The 23,026-nt window shown below is 49.3% G+C and overlaps 1 long non-coding RNA gene across 1 annotated transcript in view; it reads left to right on the forward strand.

The window, feature by feature from the left end:
* Positions 1 to 4,213: 4,213 nt before the first annotated feature.
* LOC110349595 (uncharacterized) overlaps positions 4,214 to 23,026 on the forward strand; it is a 115,728-nt gene continuing 96,915 nt past the window's right edge. Inside the window, exon 1 of the long non-coding RNA XR_002395645.2 lies at positions 4,214 to 5,112. This is a non-coding gene — a long non-coding RNA (uncharacterized LOC110349595). The remainder of the gene's footprint in view (positions 5,113 to 23,026) is intronic.

Genomic DNA, 23,026 nt, shown 5'->3' on the forward strand with positions numbered 1-23,026 from the left:
TGGGCTGGGTTGGGGTTCACAGTTTGGCTCAGTTCAAAACCAACCATGTGAGTTGATTTGTTTCTCTCTTGCTCATGGAAACTGGGGGGAGGGGAGGAGGACGGGTATCACCACCGGGGACCTCCATGTACCTGCAAATACTGCATGTCACTGGGTGCGGGCTCTGGATCCAAAAGTGATTTGAAAATCATGACCTCCACAAGCACCTTGGAACATAGCAGTAGTGGAGGTCTCAGAACCTGGTATGGTAGGACCAAGGCAGAGGCAGTTTTTAAAAAAAATTTTTTATTTGAATGAGCAGCATAAAGTCTTTACCAAAAAAATGCCCACAAGCACTCAGAGGATCCCACAGCAGAAATAAGTCTCAACCTGAAAGTTCAGCAGATATTTGTTCTAAGTTCATGCCCATTGATGAATTTTTTCTTCCAACCTCATGTTATTTCCGAACCACTGAATTCGTAGAAAACGTTGGGAGTCAGCCATGACGACATCCCTTCAGATATATTTTCCCAGCTACTCTGAGCTAGAGTTCACGTGCATTTCCAACCCACCTGATGACATATGAGGTGCTGAGGGCACTGGAGATACCTGAGGACCAGGACATTGGGCATCCTGTTGTACCTCCACCATCTCCTCATCCCAGGAGGGTGTTTACAGTGGCATCCCTTGATCCCCTGGGGAACCACAGGGACCCTAGTGTGTAGAGGGCTTACTCACTTTGCTGGTGGCATCTCAAATACTGAATAGAGATTTACATCCATACACCGAAGAACAATGAGTCAATAGAAGTCCTCTTGGGCTCCCTGTTTTCTCACCCTCTCCAGCCAATTAGCAGCACAGAGGCCTCCTTCACAGTAAGAACTCATATCTTACTGCTCTCATCCCCAGAGCTCCTGCCAAATGTCCCCCAAACATTTCTTGGAGCTGTCTCCTGTTATGGTTTAGATCTCAAATGTCCCTCAGAAGTCTCATGTTTGGAGGTGGACCCTGGTTGGAAAGGGTGGGTCACTTGGAAGGGCACATTCTCATCCTGGTTCCTCTCTTCTCCCTCTGCTTCCTGGCCGCCATGATGTGAGCAGCTCTCCTCCACCAAGCTGTTCTGCCATTAGGTTTCTGCCTTGGAGGTGGTGACCATGGACAGAATCCAGTGAAACTGTGAGCCCAAATAAACTTCTCCTCCTTTAAGCGGGAAGTGTCTGGTATTTTGTCCTGATGACCAGAAAATGACCAATACATCCCCTTAGCTCTGGCCCACAGTCCAGGGGAAGAGTCCTCTCTTGTTATCTGGGAAGGCTTCAGGCTCCCACAACCGTGCTGTTCCAGACCTTGGTAGTGATGCATTTCTCTTTCCCTTCTGCTTTCTAGCTCCTTACATGAGAAATGAGTCCATGTGTACTTCAGAGGTGACAAAATAGAGCAAGAGATTTGAACTCAGACTCTAATTCTGGGTACCCTCTGTTCCCGAAGGGGATTGTCCTGTCTGGTTCACGTTGGCCTCACATGGCTGCCTTGTCCCTTAGGCTGTGTTCCTCCAGCTACTCTTTGTTCCTCTGGTCACACTTGCTTCTATGACCTCAGCCATGTGCTCCCCAGACACACCCACGGGGGCAGAATTCCAATCTAGGCCTCTTCTGTCTTAAGGTCAATACAGCCTGTGGGTAAAAAAAATCATCAACTGAGACTTTATCAGTTTATGAAGTAAGTTTATATCATCCACATTAAACAAGTAATGACAATGTGCATTGCATCTGTACAGATGACAGATGGATCTGCCACACAATCTGCTTGTGGGTGTTTCTCACTTCACTACAGGCCTTATCTGGCAAGGGGCCAGAGAGATATAGGGCTCCTTCTGCCTTTGATCTGGCTGAGTTAACTGACCAACTTGTATTTTTATTTACTACTTAGAGACAATAACTCACCTTGCATGGAAAGATTTCTGCAGCCTCTGAGGAGTTTTTTTTTGTTTGCTTTCAGTTTTAGCTTGGCTTAGCTTGGCTTGTGGGGAAGGGCTCTGCAGGCCCGGTGTTTTGGAGCCACTCTGCCCCCACTTCACCCCAGCTTGCCCCACTACTGTCCTGCATCTTACACACACACACACACACACACACACACACACACACACAGACGCACATGGGCTCAGGCCCTTGCCCCCCTTTCCAGTGTCATGAAACCCACCAGGGTAGGATGCAGTTGTCATCTGTGGTGCATTGGCCAGGGTAAGACTGGTCTGCAACCACAGCCAGTGACAATTCTTCCTATACTTGCAGGCACTGAGATTCTATTCTCCCCTGCAGTCTGGGCTGACTTTGTGGGAAGTGATCTTCTGGAACCTCTGAGACCCTGGGAGGTCTGGAAGCTCCAGCCATTTTGGAACTCTTGCACAGGCCCATATGAGACAGGCTTCTCCGTTAGGGACACAGGTGTCACTGCTCTATGTTGTTCCAGCCACAGCAGCCGAAGGGCCAAGCATTTGAGTAAGACTTTTGTTCATTCCTCCTCAGTCCAGCCTCCAGACTGTAGAATCATGAGCAAATATGTGGTTCTTGCACGAAGCCAGTGTGTTATGGGGTGGCTTGTTTTGCAGCAGTAGGCCAGTAGTAGGTGATAGGCCAGTAGTAGCAGCTGATTTTCTTTGGCAGTTTGTGTATAATTAACTTGAAACTTACTGGATAGATGTGAGCAAATTTACATAAGGAGTTCAAGAGCCTTCTGGGAGAAACTAAAACAAGATCCCAACCTCTCTTCCCTGAGATTTCACGGCAACATTAGTCAGGATAGAGCCAAATCCCAGGTTATAGTCCCGGGATGTGAGGGTGCAGTAAATCTGAAATAAAGCCAGTTGAGTGACAATAACCAGAGCTCAAGACTCACAAGTGACTAGGTGCTTCGAGTCTAGTCAGTAGCCATATGTGGAGGGACTCTGTAATTCTTAACATATCTAGATTCTGTTGAGAACAGCAAGATTGACATCTGAGATTTCCTGGACATACAGGGGAGGGGACCTAAAGGGAGAGACAGGTTGATACACTCAATATACTGGGTCCATGTGCAGTGCCCTTGAGACAACACTGGGGGGCTATGTTTTGACCCCTAAACTTTAAAGTCAGACATCCCAGGTGCATTCTGATTATAATTTTCAGCTTTTCTTTTCTTTTTCTTCTTCTTTTTTTTTGGTACCAGGGATCAAACTCGGGACCTTGTGCTTGTGTGGCAGGCGCCAGAACCACTGAGCTAAATCCCCAGCCCCTGGTTTTCTTTTAAAAAGTAGATATTTCATCTTCAGGAGAAAAAAAGTTGTTGAAAAATTAAACAGTAACAGAAGTTGTAAAAAAAAATACACTCCTGTTCACAAGCGGTGTCATTCTTATTTCCAAATGCATGCTGTATGGAGCCAAATGCAAAGAAATAATTTCTAGCATATGATGAAAATTGTTCCTAACTTCCCCTCAACCTAGTGCATGAAAACAAACCCTCACCTTCACTGAATACATGAATGGTTAAAATATTGATTTTCTTAAAATACAAAGCCTCCAAAAGAAAAGTGATTTGGTTTTTTTTCTTCCCTCAAATCAACAAATGAGACACAACTCCACCTCGCTGAATTGGAACTCCAAATTTGTGCTTAAGGGAGACAGGGCTGACAGCCTGGGGACCTGAAGGTCCCATTAGCAGTCTTCTACACCCATTAGCCTGTCTCTCTGGATTTCCTCCCATGCCACCATTCTAACTCTTTGCAAAGAGAACCAACAGGCAGGTTCTGAAATTTGCATATAGATCCTTCTTGATAGTCAGAATGCTGCAAGATGTGACTGAGAGGGCTGAGCGCCTGACTTCGGGGGGTTTGAAAGGTGCTCGCTGGTCTCAGGCACTTCTCTTTCAGCGCCATGGTACCTAGAGTCCCTCTCCTAATATGAGGGACCTTCTTCCCCTCTTCTGCAGCAAGAGAAGGTACCATGTGAGCCTGGAAGTGACTCTAGGAGCACCTGGGTCAAGACTTGGAGAAATGGGAATGGGTAATTATCATGTAGTGAAAACATACCAGTAAAAATAGGTGAGCTGGTTTTTTAAAAAGCTATCTTTAAAAAGCCTGTAATATATCCGAAACTAAGTTTAAGAAAAGTGTTATAGTTTGATACAGCTGTATTTCTCTATGTTCTTGTGTGTTTTACTTCATCCATTTAAAATGTTATTTTGGGGTGGAGGTCCCTGGGCGCCCCTGGACAGGGTCTGGACACAGAAGGCTCCAGAGCCCCTGGCCGTAGGCTGCCTGGAGACAGAGTCTGTGCCTGGTTATAGAAAGGCGCCCTGAGAGCCACCTTTGCTCAAGTGTTACACCTTTCAAACATTTTTATAGGACGAGAAACGCGGATGTGTTATGAAGCAACCTTTAAAAGTTTTTAAGATAAAACATGAAACGTCAAATGCATGATTCTGTGCACGTGGCTGGTTATTTGGCCAGGACTCTAGAGCTTTGGGAACTCACAGCGCCCCTCTCTGTAAGGGATGATACAGCCCCTGAAATCTGAGGTGTGCTGAGTAACAGCCGCCCGGCTCTGAACACTGCAGAGGGTGAAGGCCACATGCAGCGGCTGAAAGAAATTCTCCCAGGAGAAAAACTGGTTTTAACTCCGAACTCCGCAAGTGGTCAGCTGTGTTCTCTCCCAGCCCAGCATCTCGGTTCTTCCATGGGTGCCGCAGGGAAGCGGGGCCCCAACGGGAGTTGAGCCAGGCGCTCTCAGCTGAGCAGGAACGGAGCACGCCGAGGCCCCGAGAACACCCGCAGGTGAACACCACGACGCACCCAGGTGGGCCGTACACAGGCAGGCGGAAGGTTGTGGGGCACGCTCAGGAGTGGGGCGTACGTGGGCGGAGCACATAAGGACGCACGTGGCAAGTACTATGAGGCAGGCGCTCAGGCGCGCACAGGTGGGAGGGGTGTGCGTGAGGGTAACAAGGGTGTGTGGGCATGCGCAGATGCTCCCAGGTGCTTATGCCCTCTCCTAAAGCCCTGCGTGGTGTCTCTCAGCAGGTGGGGGCCGCAGGATCCAGCCGAAGTACGATGCTATCCTTGAGGCTCCACCCTGGCATGAGGTTGTGATGCTACGGCAGGTGAGTGGGGGGAAGCCAGTCACCCCCATGCAGGGACCCCAGAGGCTCCTTGCAGTTGCTCGCAGGCGTGGGAGGCCCTGTGTTTCCTGTTCCTGCGCAATTTCCCGTGATTCCCCAGGAAGGGAGCCCTGGGTGGGTGTCCCTTTGGGGTCTGTAGGTGGAGAACCCACCCAGCCTCATCTCGCATGGGGCTTCGGCCTAGGCCGCCACTTTCTTGGGGCCGGAGACGGTGAGGGCCCATTCAGGTGTCTGTGCCTCAGGTGGGCTCAGGGAACTCAGGCGATTGGTATTACCACAGAATAAAACGAGGGAGCTCTCGCTTTGTGCTTTGGGGTGTGAGATGCCCTTTGTCAGTATTGTCCGATTTAACTTCCAAAGGCTTATGAGGTTCGTGTTCATCCTCTAAAGCATGAGTGTGGATTATTTTTCATTTTCAGGATAGTGAAAGAGCATTATGAAATGTTTGCAGTAGAGATTAGGTGTTATACTTGTGAAGGCTGGGAATCACTTCTCGGAGCAAATGGGTCCTTTATTTATTTATGTTTTCTTCTTTTGACTAAAGAGTCATAGGACTTCAGGGTTGAAGAGACCTTGGATGTAACTGAGTGACCTCCATCTAGCACTCACCCTCACCTAGTGCTGGAGACCAAGGGTCTTCACACACCTCTTTTTACTCCCTTCCTCTTGTGATGTGACCCCCTGGAGGTCCTGGATGGTGCACAGTAGGAAGTGGGCTGGGGAATCAAGGACCCAGACATAGCCAGCTTTACGGTGCCTTGGCCAGGGGTACATGCTGGGCTCAGTAGCCAACCAAGATGTGCCCTTGAAGGTCTTGGCCTCAGCTGGAAAACCAGAACCTGTGTTCTAAGAGGAAGTACTCTAGTCTCAGAGACTCGTCTAAATCAGGGATTCCAGAAATGTCATGCTGGTGGATAAACCTGTCAGGGGATCCATGTTCTGAATGACATCCTGGCCTCATTCTTGTGAAGTATTGGGGTAGTTGGAGATGAGTAAAATGGATGGGCTGGGATCAGTGGGCAACCTGAGGGCATCAGAACAAAGGTGTCTCTCTTGGGTACTTTGTTCTGGCCTCTAGAACTCCATATTCTAGGAGGGATTATATTAGAAGAGGGCGGGGGGCTTCAGCCAGGGCCAGTCCCAGTGCTTCTGCTGACTCAGTGTCCTCAAAGATGCTTTGACAAGAGAGAGACCTGAAGCGCAGAACCATGTCTTTCAGCATTCTGACCACATGGCTTTGCTGCATGGAGTAGTTAGGCTTCAGTCTCCTCCATCTGTCTCCCCTTCTCTGGATTTGCAACTGTGTTATCCTGTCCCATGCCCTGTGCCCTTTTCTGGAGGGCTGGACAGCTATCTCCCACCTACTTCCTCTCCACCCCCCCTTCTCTAGGCTGACACAGAGCCCTCTGTCTTCCTGGGGTATGTAGTAGCAATTCTGAGCATGATGCTGGACAAGCAGTCCAGTTCCCTATAAACTTTTTATAGCTCAGGAAAATAAACATGTGGTTTAAGGTCTTTGCATAGGCAGTGCTCACTGAGTTTGAGCTTGCTTTATAGAACTACAAAGAAAATATTGGTAGAACTAATAAATTTCTGAGCCAGCCAAGGGACGGTAGTCCAGAAATCTCAGGGAGAGTTTGATGGTTTAGGAGATAAAAAGAGGTCATCTAGTAGGTGTTATCTCATTCCTCTCCCACTCAAATCAGCCTGCCTGAGTTATGCAGCCAGGCTCCTGGGTTCCCTGGGGGTGGGGGGTGGATCACGGCGGTTCCAGCTGGGATGGCCTTAGAAAGGCTTTTCCAGGTGAGGAAGCAGGGTCTGGAGAGAGGAGGTGATTTGCTGTCGTCGCACAGCTCCTCGGTGTTGGGACCCAATGTACTGTTTGCTCACGTGGTTTTCCAGGCATTTGCTGTGTGCTGGCTCCGGGTGAGGAGGGAACTAGGAGACCATTGGCTGATGTGTGCATGCAAGGAACAGGGCAGCAGGAATAGTTCAGGGGCCATTTATGTGGCTCACTGCCTGGGTATGTGGAAGAGCAGAGAGCTTGGGATGAGGAAAGAAGTTGGCTGTGAGTTTCTCAGTTGGAGCGCTGGGTGAAGAATAAACATCACACTCAAAATTGCTCTTATTACCATTACTGAGCATTAACTCTAAGCCCCAGGACCTCCGTCACCTCACAGAATCCTCCATTCCTGAGATGGCCACATTACAGTCCCAGTTTGCAGCTCAAGAAGGCTGTGTCTTTTGTCCACAGCCAGGCTGTGTGATGGCTAGCAGATGTAGAGCCAGACTTGAAAGCCTGGGGCCACTTTCCCAGACAGGTTATGGGAAGCGGACAAGGAGGCTGAATTAGGAGGAGCTGAGAGGACCTTGTGGGACTGTCAGGCAGAGATACAGTCATCAGAGCAGGTGTGTGGATCTGGGAGGCATAATGAGATCTTGTGTGCAGAGAGGGTGTAGGAGGGGAGGCTGCACCACAACAGGATGTCTCTGGCCTTGGAGGCTGGCACTGTTAAGTCCCTGGTGAGAAGGCAGTCCCATGGCTGACCGGACATGGAGCACACGTATGCGTTCCTTCCTACTGTGCCTCCCAGGTACATGCCTCTCCAGGCCAGTCCAGCGATACCGGAATCAGTCAGCCCTAAAGCTAGGCATTCCCTGTGAGCCCAGAATTTCTTTTTCTAGGAATTTGTTGAGAATATAACGGATGTGGATGAGTATATTCATCACAGTTCTGCTTACATTTATGAGAAATCACAAATTCTGTAATGTCCTGTAGTAAGGGATGTTTTATACAGCAAAATACATGCAGACAGAAAAAGCAAATTGGAGAGTAATACAAATGGCCAGTATTTTTGCTATATCAAGTTTAAATTGGCAGGCTACAAACAGTAAAGAGTAGATTGAGAATTTTTGGTAAAGAAGAGATAATGTATATGTATTTTATAGAAAAACACATGTCAAGTGGTTAATAGGATACTCTTTATAGGATGAGATTGTGGGAGTGAGCCCCCCTTTTTAGTTTATTCCTTTTTTCAGATTTGCAAGATCAGTTTGGTTTTTGCTACTTTTAGTTTTTGTAGTTTGAAAAAAGTTTTTTATGGATTCATCATGAATGATAGCAAGTGTTTGCCTGGTGCTTATTTCATGAGTGGCTGTATTTGAGTGCTTCACATGGACTGTGACTTCACATGTTCAGGACAGGGCTGTTCATGCACGACTGTCACTTTGGGCATCTTGTAGGTGCCACCCAGCAGGACTCTCCTGTGTTGCCTGACGGGACTGTCATGCCTGTACCACTGGTGGGTGTGAACAGGGGATCCTGATGAAAATTCAGTGAGGGAAGGTTGGGCAGGTGCCCAAGTCTGTAGAGCTGGTGTGGAGCAGAGCTTGGATGTGAACCCAAGCCATCTGCTGTCAGGGACCATGCTGTTCATCACCGCAGGACACGTTTGCTTCTCTGAGAGGGAGAGGTGTTTCCATGGCTGAGGAGATTGCAAGGCAGAATTCATAGGTTCCTCTCCTACCTCGTTAACAAAGGATCGCTTCTGTCCAGGAATGTTTCATAACAGCAGCATGCAGACACTGTTTTCAGTGAGTGGGTGAGTGCAAGTGGAAGTCCCATCCACACCCCAAGGATCTGAGAAGACATCAGGCATGCTTTTTGTTACTTTTGGGCCTTACCATGAGGTGACTCGAGGAAAGTTCTCCTCACCTCAAGAGTGGCTGACTTGACTCCCTGGCCTCTGGGAGATGGCTCTCTGCTGAGAAACCTTCCTGTCTCCTAGCTCTGGGGAGAGAGGAGGGTGGCCCAGGGTGTCATGGCTTCCCATGGGGAGAGGAGGGATTCACCAGCTGTAGTAGATTACTGCATTGGTGGTGTTCAGTGTGCCACATCTCCCAGAGTTCACACTTTTATGTGTCCCTTCCCACATTGATGGGCTGGCCATGTGGACATGTGGCTTTGACCAATGGGACATTCACAAGCATGAGCCAATCAGAGTTTTAATAAGTGTTGCACCTTGGGCCTGCTTTCTCAAAACAGTCCTTCTCGGAACCCAACCACCATCCTTATAAGGAAGTCCAGGCTTAGGCCACTCAATAATGTGGAGCCATGGAAGAAAGACCCTGAGGATGAGAGACCATTTCAGGTATTGTCCAGCCTTGGCCATGTTCCTGCATGAATCCAGTTGCTCAATGATAGCCCAGCCGAACCACCCAGGTGAGCCCCATCAACCCACAGATTCACAAGAAATAATCGTTTTAATCCACCGAGTTGTGGGTGATTTGTTTGGCAAACACAGGTAACTGAATGCTGGTTGTTTTTTCCTCTTGGAAATAAGTCTATACACATTTATTAAGCGCCTTCTGTGTGCCCAGCACTATACTAGGGGGTAGTAATGAAAGGAATCTGATTAGGAAGTTTGAGTTTGGGGATACTAGTTTGAAGTAAGTCTGAAGTAAGTCTGAAGAATCACAGGCTGACCTGCTGCCCAGTGAGGAAAGATAGCCAGCTTCCCCAGCCCAGTGGGAACATGTCACCTCACAGCAAAGCTGTGGTAACTCATATATCCGGTAAACAGGTGTCATAGGTGAAGATGTTAATCTTTTACTTCATTATAACAATCTTTTGGACACCATCCAAAATGCTATTCAGATGGTGGATGATGTTTCTCCTGCACTTAAAAGGGAGCTATTTGCATGGACCCTGGAATCAAAGAAGAGAGATGAAATGAGGAACCGAGCAGTCTCCGCGTGGGGTTCATCAACATCATCGCTCCTCAGAGTAGGAGGGGGACTTGTATATGGCTTAGGGTAGGACTGGCCTGTCTTGAGTATCGTGAACACCCAAAGCCTAGAATATTGTAGCTGGAGAGACTCAGAGATCATTGGTCTGATGTCCTTGCTATGGAGAGGAGGAAACTGAGGTTTCCCAGAAGTGAGAAGGACTCCCTGGGGATACACAAGGCTCTTATCGCCTCTGTCTCTCCATGTTAGCCTGACTCTTCTGTGAACTGTGGGATTTTTCAACCCTGCTCTCACGCTCTTCCTCTTTCTGTTCCCAGTGTCCTAAGCAGGGTTGGCCTTGGTGGCTTAGCAAACAGCAGGAACTGAGAGAATCTCCTCGGGTGAAGCAGGGCTTATTTACATTAATTGCTGCTTCACATGGCACACACAGCTGCAGAAAGAGGTGGAGACAGTTCTGTTCAGAACAGCGATCAAAGACGTCCTGAAGGATTCTTTCAGAAAGCAGGCAGACACATCCTTTTGCTTTTTTATGTTTGGTTTCTATCTGGGTTTGTTTTGAGAGGGATATATTCATACTGCACATTTAAAGGAATTCCTGTTGTGCTGGGTACCTAGGCATTCCTGCGCAGCCCCATTCCTGTTTCCACCTGGCCCAGCCCAGGGCTGGCAGGATGCCTGGCCTTGGGAACCTGGCTGCTGTCATGACCTTAGACACCCTGTCCAGAGGGCTTCCCAGAACTGGTCGCTTTTTTTCTTTGTTTCTCAGTTTTCTCACTGGGACCAGGTGAGGAAAGCCAGGACTGTGGGAAAGTTCCATGAATCAAAGATGCATCTGGAATGTGCTAGGGAGCCTGAATTCATTGTCATTTTGAAAACAGGAAAATGCAGGCATGAAGGGAAGAAGGTTTTCTCCAGGCCTGGGACTGGCGGGCCCGATGCCAGGAGAGACTCAGAGGTGATGCCCTTGGCTGCAGGACAGGATGAGTCAGGCCCCTGCGGTGTTCTCCGCACATGGTTTCAGTTCTCCGGTCAGGATATTAGTGCCCAGGGGAAACCCTGGTGCAGGCCAGCGTGGAAATTCTGAGCCGCTGCAGCATCTCACACCAATTGGGTGTGGCTGGGAGGCAGCAGGCTGCCAATAAGTGATTTACAGCACATTCCCTCATTCCTTCGTTTTCCTCATTTCAGGTTGCAGCCCCATATCCGGTAAGGGGATCTGGAGAGGCATCCAGCCGCCAGCCTGCTGTCAATAGCAGGAACCTAAGTGAGGAAGCCCTTGTAGTCTTGGTGATTGGCTCTTGTGTCTTAGGACTATGACCCAGAGCAGGATCGTGACCTCCTCTCTGTTCTTTGTCTCCCTCCCCGCATCCCCTTCCTTCTCACCTAGACTCTTGAGGGCCGCCTCTGACCACTTGTGCTGGGCCCTGGGCTGGGGGAGAACTAGGGTACCATGGGAATGCCAGGTAGGAGCCCCAGTTTGGCCTCTCCCACCTGATCCACATCACACAAAACCATCAGATAAATCTCCCACCACTTTTAGGTATGTAAAAGGAGGCAGCTCCATGCAAAAAAATTGGCTGTTACTCAAAAAGTATATATAGAATTCTATATGACCTAGCATTTGTACTCCTGGTTATATGCCCCAAAGAATTGAAGGCAGAGACTCAAATAGTTGTGTAGTACATGCATATAGAAGTGCTATTTATTTATAGTAGTGCTGTTTGCAGTAGTTAAAAGTGGAAACAAATTCCATCAGCAGATGAATGGATAAACAAAATTTGCTAAATACATACAATAAAATATTATCCCACTATAAAAAGGAATAGAGGGCTGGGGATTTAGCTCAGTGGTTCTGCCACCTGTCTCATAAGCACAAGGTCCCGAGTTCAATCCCTGGTACAAAAAGAAAAGGAATAGAATTTCAGTATATACTATAGCGTGGATAAATGTCCAAACATGCTAAGCAAAGGAAGCCAGGTGCTTGTTGTGTGATTTTGTTTATATGAAACATCCAGACAGGTAAATCCATAGCAGTAGCAAATAGGCGACTGGGAGGGGCTAGAAGGTAGAGAATTGAGTGACTTAGTGAATGCGGGGTTTCCTTTATGGGTGACTAAAACTATTCTGGACCTGGGTAGAGGTAGCAGATGTATAAAATTGTGTATCTGTGTACACAATTGTGTAAATATACTAAATTAAATATACTATTGCATAAATATACTAAATTATGTACTTTTTTTCCTAAATTATGTACTTTAAAATGGTTTACATTACATAAATTTTACCTCTAAGGAAAAGTCTTGTAATTTAAAAAATACTGCCACTTCCTACAAATCGCCCAGCACCTTGGCATGTACTTGTATCATCATCTGTCTGCAGCTGGTCACCTGCAAGTCCACATTTAGGACACGAGGTGGGTGGGAGGCTGTGACACAGTGATTTGGGGTTTGCCTTGTAGTGGGGCTGGAGTGGGGGGTGGCACAGGGCTGTTCTGGGCCAGGGGTGACCTGGAGGCTCCCCAGCAGGCACACATCTCTGAGCTGTGGTTTCCTTCTCTGTGCTTGCCCCACATACACTTTACTGTATTTTGAGGCAGATGTCAATATGTAGCAATGGTAGCTAAGAACGTGAGGAAGCAGACATCCTCCAGATGCCTCTCTTGTGACTGACTGGTGACTGCTATGAAGTCCAGATCTTCAGCTTGGGCTTCCAGGTTCAGTAGGTGGCCCCACCAGCTTCCTGTGTCACACTCGTTCCTCTGGGAGGACTCACTGCTCCCCCTTCCAGGTTGTCTTGAAGCCTCTGGGGTTGCTACTCCTCCACGCACAGCACCACTTCGGCTCTCTGCTACAGCCTCCTGGGCTCCTGGAAGTGAACGACAAGGCCTTTTCCTTGGTGTTTGGTCTCCCATGCTTGGGTATAGGTCAGTCATAGGAAGCCACCATTTTCATAGCTCAAAAAATGCAGTATCTGCTGTGCAATCTGATCTATGAAGAAGTAAAATACTTACTACATGACTGTCTTTTGTGCTTGGTTGGTATTCATTAAATAGTAGTTGCTATTTAAATGGAGGTATGCTTTCTCAAATCTGACACCAAGATTTCCCTTTAGGCCTGCCACAAGTTGTCTGAACCAAGCCTGTGCCTGGCCTAGTGGCAGCAGCATCACTTACAGGAAATTCAGAGTGGCAGGTGAGGGTGGGAGCCACATGAGGTTGGGACCTGGTCTGGGTTGGGCAGTGGGATGCCAGAGGCACCCAAGTCTTGCTCCAGGGTAAGTCCTTCTCAGCAGGGCTCCTGGTCTTCCCAGGCTAAGTCAGGCCTGACGGAAATCCCCAGAGAAAACTGTCCTTTTCCATGAGGGCAACGAGCAGAGGACTCAGGCTGGTTAGCTGCTGTTGAGGGTCTCCAGAGCTCTCTTTAGGTTCTGACTGTTTCCTGTAACTTTAGCCTTCTGGTCTGGAGAAATAAGGCCTCAGTGTGAAAACTGACAGGGCAGAAGATGTGGCCTGGAGGAGGTGAGCCAACCTTTTAGACAGATGGTTATCATCTGTCTAGTAGTGGTCTTGAAACTGCTTTGCTGCTTAAAAGGAAAACCCTTTGGCTCCCATTTGATGATAATGCTGATGATTCTGTGCCCTTTGGCTCTGATGTTCAGGGGAAGAGGGTTTGGTGCAGGGAGGGAGGGGCAGGCAGAATGAGTGGAATGCCTGGGCCTGGTGGCTCTCTTGGGAGGAAGGGTTCCTCACAGTGGGGGCACACAGAGACCATGAGATTTGATGGGTTGGCTCAGAAGGAGGCTGGCCGAGAAGGAGGAAAGTTAGCCCCCACCCAGAGAAAAAGGGCAGGGGTGGGGGAGAGGTAAGAAACCACCCCCCTCCCCCACCGCAGCTCCCTGCAGTGCCTTCTCACATATGGGCCTAATCCAGGTAGGGTGAAAGCTTGCATTGCACTGGTTAAAAATTATTGCTCAGGATAATGAAATCTTTGTCATTGGAAACTCCAAAAGAAAAAAAAGCCCCTTCGGGCGTGACTTATGGGCAGTGTGGTGATGGAAATGAATTAATCATCTCATTTTCCAGCATCAGAGCAGGAGGACAAGGTCAGTTCATAAATGAGCTTCATGCAGCTGGTCCCGAGGGCAGGGTGGTGGTTCAGGCCTCCTGGTGAGGGTGTGGGGAGCTGTGTGATTAGCATCTCATGGGCATGCTCTAGCCACAGGTTTTCCTGAGCATCTCCCTGAGCTGTCAAAACATTCTAGGCCTGTACAGAGGCTGTGCTTCTATAGAGAAAATCCTATAATAGGGCTATGAGATGAGCTGTGTTTATTTCTGTAAACCCTAAACCTCACACCCACATAAAAGTCTCTAAGACAAAGCGATTTGACTTGCACGGGCAAGCAATATGGCCGTGAATCTGGCTGACCATGGTCCCTCTCATCTGAGAAGCCCAGCATACATCTGATTCCATGTTTTATTGATCATCTGGCCCTCCTGCAAGGTTGTTAAAGGGAACATTCAATCCTGTGGTAAAGGAGTGAGTGTAGTGAGCCGGGTGATCGGTGCATGGTGCACAGGTAGCCGAGAGCCTTTTCCCTGCCCCTTGTCCTGTGGCCTCCAAGCAATGGGTCCAGCTCTGGGCCCTGCAGGCCTGTGTCTCATGACAAAGGTCTGGCTTTTGGGAACCTGGCTGTGATGTTTGTGTAAGGCAGAACTGTTGTTGCTTCCCTGATGCCTGAGAGGTGGTGGGTGAGCTGAGTGCAGTTCCTGGCAGAGTTGGGGTGCAGGCCCTCACCGAGGGGGGTGGCTCAGGGCCTGCTCAGCCAGGTTAGAGCCCCTCCACCAGGTTGGGGATAGTGAAATCTGACCTAAGCTGTCAGAAGACATCTGGCCAAGATGTCATTTCTCCTACAGCAGTTGTACAGCAAAGTGGCTCCGAGGTGGTGGCCACGGAGAGGAAAGGTGGAGTGGGCAAGAGGGCGAGTGGTCAGACTCCACCACCCCAGTTCACGGGCGCGCCAGGTGTGTGGTGAGCGCCCGCTCTGCTTGAGCCCTGGCTGACACGGGCGCTGGGAATCCAAGGGGAAGAGGACACACATGGTGGTCTTTTCCAGGCGAGGAGGAAGGCAGTTATGGATGAATAAATGAGTAAGAGCATTTCAGGTGAGTGCTCTGAGGAAAGTAGAGCAGGGTGAGGAATGGAGAGAGAGCCTGGGGCTTCTTCATGTTGAGAGTCCATGGAGGCCTCTTCTAGGAGAAGCCCCCTGAACCGAGTCCCACAGGATAGGGCCCTTCTCTGCTGAAGTCTAGGTAAGACCAGGTGGAGACAGTTCACCAACCCCAGCAGCAGAATGTTCTCCCAGGACCAGCGCAGCCAACCGTGACACTTGTCCCAGCTGAGAGCCCGCAACCCAGGCATGATGTGGTACCTTGCCTGCACCAGGACCGAGGACCCAGCCTGGAGCCCAGGGCTCTGTACCTCTGTGTCGTAGGCTGTGTGGAAGAGAGGAACAGCAACAGGGTGGAGACGGGCATGTGAAATTTGAACTCTGAGTGGTTACTTACTAGCTGTGAGGCTCCGAGCACACTGAGGCCCTGAATTTCCTTACCTCTTACCCATGAACTGGGAGGAAGACCCCCTGCCCCAGGCTGGTTATGTGGATCAGAAACCACATTGTAAAGATTCCCACATTGCTCCCACACTGCTCCTGGAACCCGGGATTTGGTAGCTCTGTTTTATGGCTGAAACCTTCCTTTCCTGCCTGGCTGCTCACTCCTGCCTCTCTCGGCTCTGAATCTCATTGCTGCCTTGCTCTGCACAAGCCCTTCACCCTGGACCAGGCCAAGTGGTCTTGGCCAGGTGGTCTGTGCATGGGCTCTGGGAAGATGTTCAGGCCTGGAGCTCAGGATTGACAGTTCTCTCGGGCCTCCAGGCACCCTTGCTTCCGGCCTGGATCATGCAGACATCTCTAGCAGGTGAACTCCAGGGCTTACTTTTTATTTTCTCTGCTGCTTGGCATGAAATGCATGCGTGAATGAGGTACCCCCCAAATCTCAAAAGAAAAGTCTTTGCATCCCCCTTCTGTGCCTTAATTGTACTCAGGTTGGGAAAGCTTCCAGGTCTATGCTGGGAAGGCCCCATAGGAAGGGTCACCAAATGAAGGAGGCAGCTAGAAGATGCATGCATCTCTGAGAATCCCCAGACATTTTGGAGACACTGGACCTGCCACGTGGAGGTCTAGATCTGAAGAGTAGGTGACCCCAGCTACACAGGGTAGTCCCACCTTGCAGGGCTTTTGGGGCAGATGCAGCCTCATTTGCAAGGATCTGTTTTAAAAGACTTCCTCCCAGGACAGTCACAGACATTGGCCCAGTTGAGTGTGGAAGGTGCAGAGCCAGATCTCCCTCACCTGGCCTTGGTTGAGGGCCAGTTCTGGCAGTTTGCATCTGGAGGGGTTGCTGGATGGGCAGTTTCCTTAGAGCAGAGCTAGGGATACCTGGCAAATTCTTTCATATCTGCAGACTGCTCAGTGCCCCGGAAAACAAGCAGCACGCACTGAAGTGATTTCTGCTCTGGGTGCTGACGGTCTTTCCAGCCCTGTCAGTTACCTGAGGCAGAGGGCAGAGCTGCTCAGGAATTCCTCCTGTTTGTGAGGCAGGGCCCTTGAAGGCTGGAGGGCTGCAACCACCCCGATAATTATATGGGGCTCCCCCTCCTCCTCAGGGGTGCAGGAGGGTGCTGCTGGGTGGCTCTTTGACACAAAAATCCATGTTCCAGGTTTAGGGCTTGGAGGAGAAGCAGATATCTTGGTCATCCTGATGGCTGCTAAGCTGTAGTCTCTCATTTGGCCTAAGGGTGGGGGCAGGGGAGAAGAGGACAGCTTGCTGAAGAGGTGGAGCTAAGCAGACAGCTGGTTTAGAAGAGGAGCAAGGGCCATTAATGTGTACCTGAAGCTTGCTATAGAGGAATCGGTGGCAGGGGCACTGTGCTCCCCATAGGTGGTGGGATCTGCCCCTGCCCAGGGTGCCCAGCTCTTCCCAGTTAAAGCTCTGAAAGTCTGGCGTCCTGGGAAGCCCTGCAGGTAGTTCTGGGCCAGCTGAGACTGTGGTCCCCCTGCTCTCACTTTGAGTCACCCAGGAAACCAGGTAGCCATTTCCCTTGGGGGTCCTGCTGTGGGGGAAGGGCACAAACTCCTCTGGAGAGGACTCCTGCTTCCCTCTGTTCTCTCCACTCCACTGCAGATGAGCCCTGCTCTGGATGCTGGATAGCGAAGGCTAGGATGTGGATTGGCTTCAAGCAGCCTTTCCCAGCCTCACTGTGGTTTCCCCAAAGGAGCAGGAGCCAGGAGGCTTCCTGCTTGGAAAGAGGGAAACCAGCAACACGAATCTTCTTAGCTTAGTGAACTGACCTCCAGTAGTCTCTGCAGAAAGCACTTCTGATTGCTCAGGCTTGAGGAGGCTGGAATAAATTGGTGTTGCCACAGCCTTTTTCTGGCTGAGTATGGTGACGTGCTTATAATCCTAGAGACTCACAAGGTTAAGGCAGGAGGGGATCACAAGTTAGAGGCCAGCCTGGAAATCTTAGTGGGACCCTGTCTTCATATAAATCAAATAACTGGGGCTATAGCTCAGCGGTAGAGTGCCCCAAGGTTCAATCACCAGTGTCTGTCTATCTCTGTCTCTGTCTCTGCATCTGCCTGCCTGTACCTCCCCCATCCCCATAAAAGCCTTTTCTGGGGCACTTGGGAACATTGTTCCTTGAACACAGGACTCAGAGAAGGTGCATGAGCTGGCTCTCTGGAGACCTCAGTCTCCTTCCTCAGCACGACCTGTTCATACTTCCTCACTCCAGAAAGCACTTAACTCCCCGCCATCTTTCCTTACAGGAAGGGTTTCCTCCACGTGGACAAGATGCTTTAAATTTTCTAAGAAAATCAAGATCGGGAGCCCCAGATGCTTGTGTTGGCTGCAGCATGTAGAAACCATCTCTGATTTAACGCAGCCCTGGGCAAGTGCAAAAGCCTGTTTAGAGAAAGTGCTGCTTAGTAGTCGGGTGAGAGCTCAAAGAGGAGGCTCCAGGCAGGGGAGTGGCAATGATTAGGCCAGGGGCTTAAGGGGGAGGGGTTTGTGGAGAGGGTAGTGTGGAATCCACTGGGGGCAGCAAATAGCTTTTAAGCCTTTGGGACTCTCATTAGCCTGTAACCAAGGGGTGTGCTCATTGTACTGCAGTCTTCTTGGGACCAAAGCCTCTTACCAGCAGCCTGCTCCCGGTTACTGTTTGTACTCTCAAGGGCAAAGCTGCTTGTCTTCACAGTGACTTAAAAACAACCTGTGATGGAGAGTTCCTATCAGTTATTTCTTTTCAGTGAGTTCACAGGAAATAAACCCAGAAGAATTGCCATCCAGGTCAGCCCCAGGTTCCTCATGATTTTCCAGGGCCTGGGGCAGAGGGAAGAGGAAGTGGGGTGGGAGCCATGGTGACTTCACATTCATATTAGGTTCATTTCTGAATGCCACAGGGCCCTCTTTGGTGTCACCTAGGGAACGAGCCCCCAGCTGGGCTGAGGTGCTCTGAACCCCCCCCCGGGGGGGGGGAAGTGCGCCTTGCTTTATTTGCCACAACTCTGCGGCCTCACCAGCAGCTCTTAATGTCTTGGCTTCATGGTGGGTAGGGCGCAGGTCCTGGGTCCTGGTCACACCCTGCCCAGCTCTGTGTCTCAGCTCCCCTTCCACAGTGTTCACATTTCCTGTTCCCTCTTACTTAGGGTGCGCGCTCGTGTGTGTGTGTGTGTGTGTGTGTGTGTGTGGTTTGCAGCATTCCCCACAGAAGAGACAGATTTGAAGCTGTGGGTCAGTGGCTTAAAAAATGGGCATATTGCAGGGTGTGTCTTCAAACGTTTGGATGTTTGCCACCCTGACAGGTGAGAAGTAGTATTTAGTGGAGTTTTGAAAGGATTTCTCTTCTTTTGAGTGAGATCGGCCATTTTTTTTAATATGTTTAGGGGACATTTATATTCGTTTTCTGTAGATTTGCTGTTCATATTCTTTGGCCATTTTTCATTCAGGTTGTTGATCTTTTTCAGCAACGTGTGAAAGTGAGCAAAAATGAGCTGGCTAGCCCTGCCCCTGTGGTCTTTTGTTTTCTTCTGGTACTGGAAATCGAACTCAGGACCTTGCACTTGTGAGGCAGGCATGGCCCTGCCCCTGTGTTTCTACAAAAAGATGGAGTAGAGCCCTGCAGAAGAACACTGGAGAACTTTAGATAAGGCGATGCCCAGCTCGGGAAATTGTTGGGGCTCTAAGTGACCTTTAAAAGACGCTTAACTCAAGCCTCTATTCCTTCTGGCACTCAGGCCCTGGCCTTGGAAGTGACCCATTGTTTGTCTTCCCCTGAAATGGCTGTTTGGCTGCTTTCACTCTGGCTTAGATGGTTGTTCGCATCCCATGGCCGCCTGCATGAGGCCTGCAGGGAGATGTGCTAGACCCTTCTTATGCCTGAAATGCAAGTGGTCCCTGCCAGTGCCACTTCCCCAGCTGACTCACCCAATGTTGGAAATTCTGTCTTTGAGCATTTTTCAAACCTGGAAAGTCCTCGAAAGGTTTAGTCAGATTCACGGTGTGTGGCACTGGATGTGAAACACACTTCAGAAGAGGAGCAGAAGCCTGCGTAAAGCGGTTAGATGGTCCAGCATGGCAGGAAACCCTTTCTTGCTCTTGCTGTCAGCTGAGAAGTGGGCGGGAAGCAGACACGTTCTCAGAGGTCCTGGAGATTGGTGTGCCAAAGACTCAATGCTTTTCTCATGCTGACCTCCCTCTTCTGTAGACAAGAACAGTGAATTCTAAGAGAAAAGGGATGTTTGGCTTTTGGTGATCACAGCTACCACCTTTTTGAGTGGTGGCTTCTGAGTGGTACCTGCCTTATGTGTTTTGTTTCTAGCCCCTACAACATCCTGCAAAGGCAGTGTAATTTCTCCCACTTTACAGAGGAGAAACAGAGGCTCAGAGAGCCCAGGTGACATGTGGGGGCACACATGTGATACACATACATGTAATACAGGTGTATTGGGCTAAGAACTGAGGAGTTGGAGAGTGCCCCAAGGTACGTGTGGGATTGTGAACTGTGAGCTCAGGGGCATGGGAAGGGTTCAGGGCACAAGGAGACTGCGTCCAAGGCAGCTTGTGGAAACTTCTTAAAGGAGGTGTGGCCTGAGCTGGGCACAGGAGAGGGGAGTTTGGCGAGAGGGAGCCATGAGAGTGGTATCCATGCTGGTGAGCCCACAGGGAAAAGGAACATGGTCTTAGCGCAGTGGGGAACTAGCACCGTGGGTGCTTAACCTTCTCCGCCTCTGTGGAGATAGACCCTGAGGGAGAGCTCCCGCACTTCCTGACTGAGAGCAGGGTGGCACTGTGGTGTCAGAACAGCCCCAGGGTCCCACTTGGGCCAGGCAGAGGGAGGGCCTGAGGCCTGCTGGGGGCACCCTTCTGATCGCTGACCACCCTCTGGCCAGTTCTCCTGGGCATTGGGGAAATTCCCCTCCTACTGCAGCTCTGGCCCTGAAGTTTAAGAGTTTCTTGATTTTCTTTTTGCAGAAATAACACATTTCCTGTATAACATACAGAAAACAGAAAAATTGCAAAGACGACAACTGAGAAAAAAGTAATGTATAAGCCCATCCCCGAGGGATGGCGCTCCTTCCATTTTGGTAGAGACTGAACCCCTGCTTTGGTAGAGAGTGCTCTCCAGGCAGCAGTTCTGTGCTGTGGGCTTCACATTTAACTCTTAGCAGTGCCACGAAGAAGGGCTTTTTATCCCCACTTCACAGGGAGGAAGACCTGAGGCCTTGGGAGCTTGCCAGGTTCTCTGACTGTTGAGTTTGAGCTTAGTCCTGTAGTCATGCAGTTACTGGTTTTATATGTGGTTTTCTCACTTATCTCCCTTTATCATACCTTGCTTTCTTATTTACCAGTGTAAGACGCCGGTGTTCCTGTATCATAATAGAGTCTCCTGTAACAGTTTAAATGTCCATCCAGTTTTGATGAGTCAATCAACTTTATATCATTTCCAACTTTTTTCTCAAATAAGCAAACTACTGCAAGCCAAAGCCATGTGCAGAGCCACCAGTATTTCTTTTTAGAAAACAGTTTAAGAATTGTTGGCTAAAGAGGTGGGCCCGTTTTAAAGGATTTTGATACAAATTGCCTATCCAGATTTCATAACAGTTCATTCTTCCACCTGTCATGGGAACTGCTGCCTTCCTTACAACGTCCTCATCAATGCTGGGTTTATCATTTCAGAACATCCTCATTGATTTGATAGATGCCTTGTTTCAATTTGCATTTTTCCCATTTTGAGTAAGGCTGGACGTTTTTCCTCAGGAGTTGTGTGTTACAGTATCCCCCAGATCTGTGCCTCCCACTTACACTCTCCCTTTGGGTCTTTGTGTTCTCCATTTAAAATTAAAAAGTGGTGACACCCAGGACCTCCCCTGGGATCAGCAAGAGACTCCAATTCCCCAACCTCCAGGTCCACCTCAAGGAAACTACCTGGTTGGGCCTCTTGTGAAGCCACTGAAATGTTCTTGGCTTTCCATGCTTAGAGGTTCTTCTTTGTTCTTTAATACAAGATGAAGCAAATTCACTGGGTTTTGGGGGGGAGGAGCTTAGCCTCAAATATTTGTAAGATGGCCATTACATCTCTACTACAGATCCTACAGAGGAAAAGAAGAACAACAAAAAAAGGAAAAAGTTTTTACTTCCTCAACAGGTAAAGGGATTCTCAAGCAGGACAGAGTACTGAGGACCAACCTGGAAACACTGTTTCCTCCCTAGGGCAGCCACTCTGAATTTTTCTCTTCCTTCTGAAGAACTGGAAGGTAGCTTAGGAGGTGAGGGTGGAAATTGAATTAGAAAAGAAAAAAAATCCTAATTGCTTGTAAAGGGATCCAGACTAGAAAATGCTGAACTCTGCCCATCCTGGCAGGTGCAGATGTGGATGGCTACAGCAATAACTGTCCTGGGGCCCTGGCTTAATGTTTCAGACTCCTGCACTTGGCATCCTCTATGCAAAGCCAGTAGCAGGTTTGCACTACAGAGCTGGCCCTGGTGGTGAATTTCTAAAATGGTGCTAACATTTGCCAGCTGGAAAGCAGGCAGCCGGGTGGCATGTGGGGGACAGATTTTCCCTGACCTTTGCCTCCTCCCTGGTGTGCTGGGTACATGTTTGGAAGCTCCCATATTAGCATGCCTCACATCTAGCACCAGACCCTGGCTGGAGTCCCACGGTGTCAGTGGCATAGGCAGTGAGCCCTGTGGGCCCACGCATGTTAAGTGTAGTGATGAATCTCCCCTCCATACCCCTGCCACTGAGCTGGCCATCTGGAAGGGACCCAGGCATCTGCCAGTGGCTTACAGGCAGAGAGTGTTGACAAGTGATTCCATGTAGTAATGTTTCTGGCTCAGTAGACAAGAGTGTACAGTAGTCGAGAGCCTGTTACATCACATACTATCTGGGAAACTTGCAGCAAAATCTCACTTTCTTCACTTATAAAATATGAATAATAAAGGTTCCTAAATTATACTGAGGGTGGCCATCTCAGTTAATGGTTAGTTTGTTCCTCTAGTTTGCTCACATCAAGACCATGTTGCTCTTCTTGGCCCTTCCAGCTCCCTGTGAAGTCTATCAGCCAATCTTATCAGGTCTGCAAAATAGCAGCATGTAACCAGGATCTGAACAGTTCTCACCAACTTCACAGCTTCCTCTGGTCCACACCACCACCCTCTCTCTACCTTGCATTGTGCTAGTTAAAATTGTTCCTTTGACTGGACTGAGACTGCTGAGAAGTGTTTGGATCATGGTGGGACTATGGTTGTTGGGAGATGTTCCTAGATGCATATACTGTTAGGAGGTGGGGCCCATTCGGAGGAGGTAGGCTTCCGGGGAAATGTGCCTGTGAAGGTTTGTCTCTGGCTCACTCTCTCCCCTGTGCCCTGCTTCCTGGCCACCATGAAGTGTGCAGCTATTCTCGGTCATGTCTGTCTGACCTGATGTTGTTGCCTTGGAGCCAGCTGACCAGGGACCGAAACCTCTGGAACCATGAGACAAACCCCTCCTTTAAGTTGACAATGTGAGGTATTTTGTTCCCGTGGTGA

The sequence above is a fragment of the Heterocephalus glaber genome, unplaced genomic scaffold, assembly GCF_053883595.1.
Source record: "Heterocephalus glaber isolate CG9 unplaced genomic scaffold, H.glaber_assembly_v1.0 deba00001497, whole genome shotgun sequence".
Lineage (NCBI taxonomy): Eukaryota > Metazoa > Chordata > Mammalia > Rodentia > Bathyergidae > Heterocephalus > Heterocephalus glaber.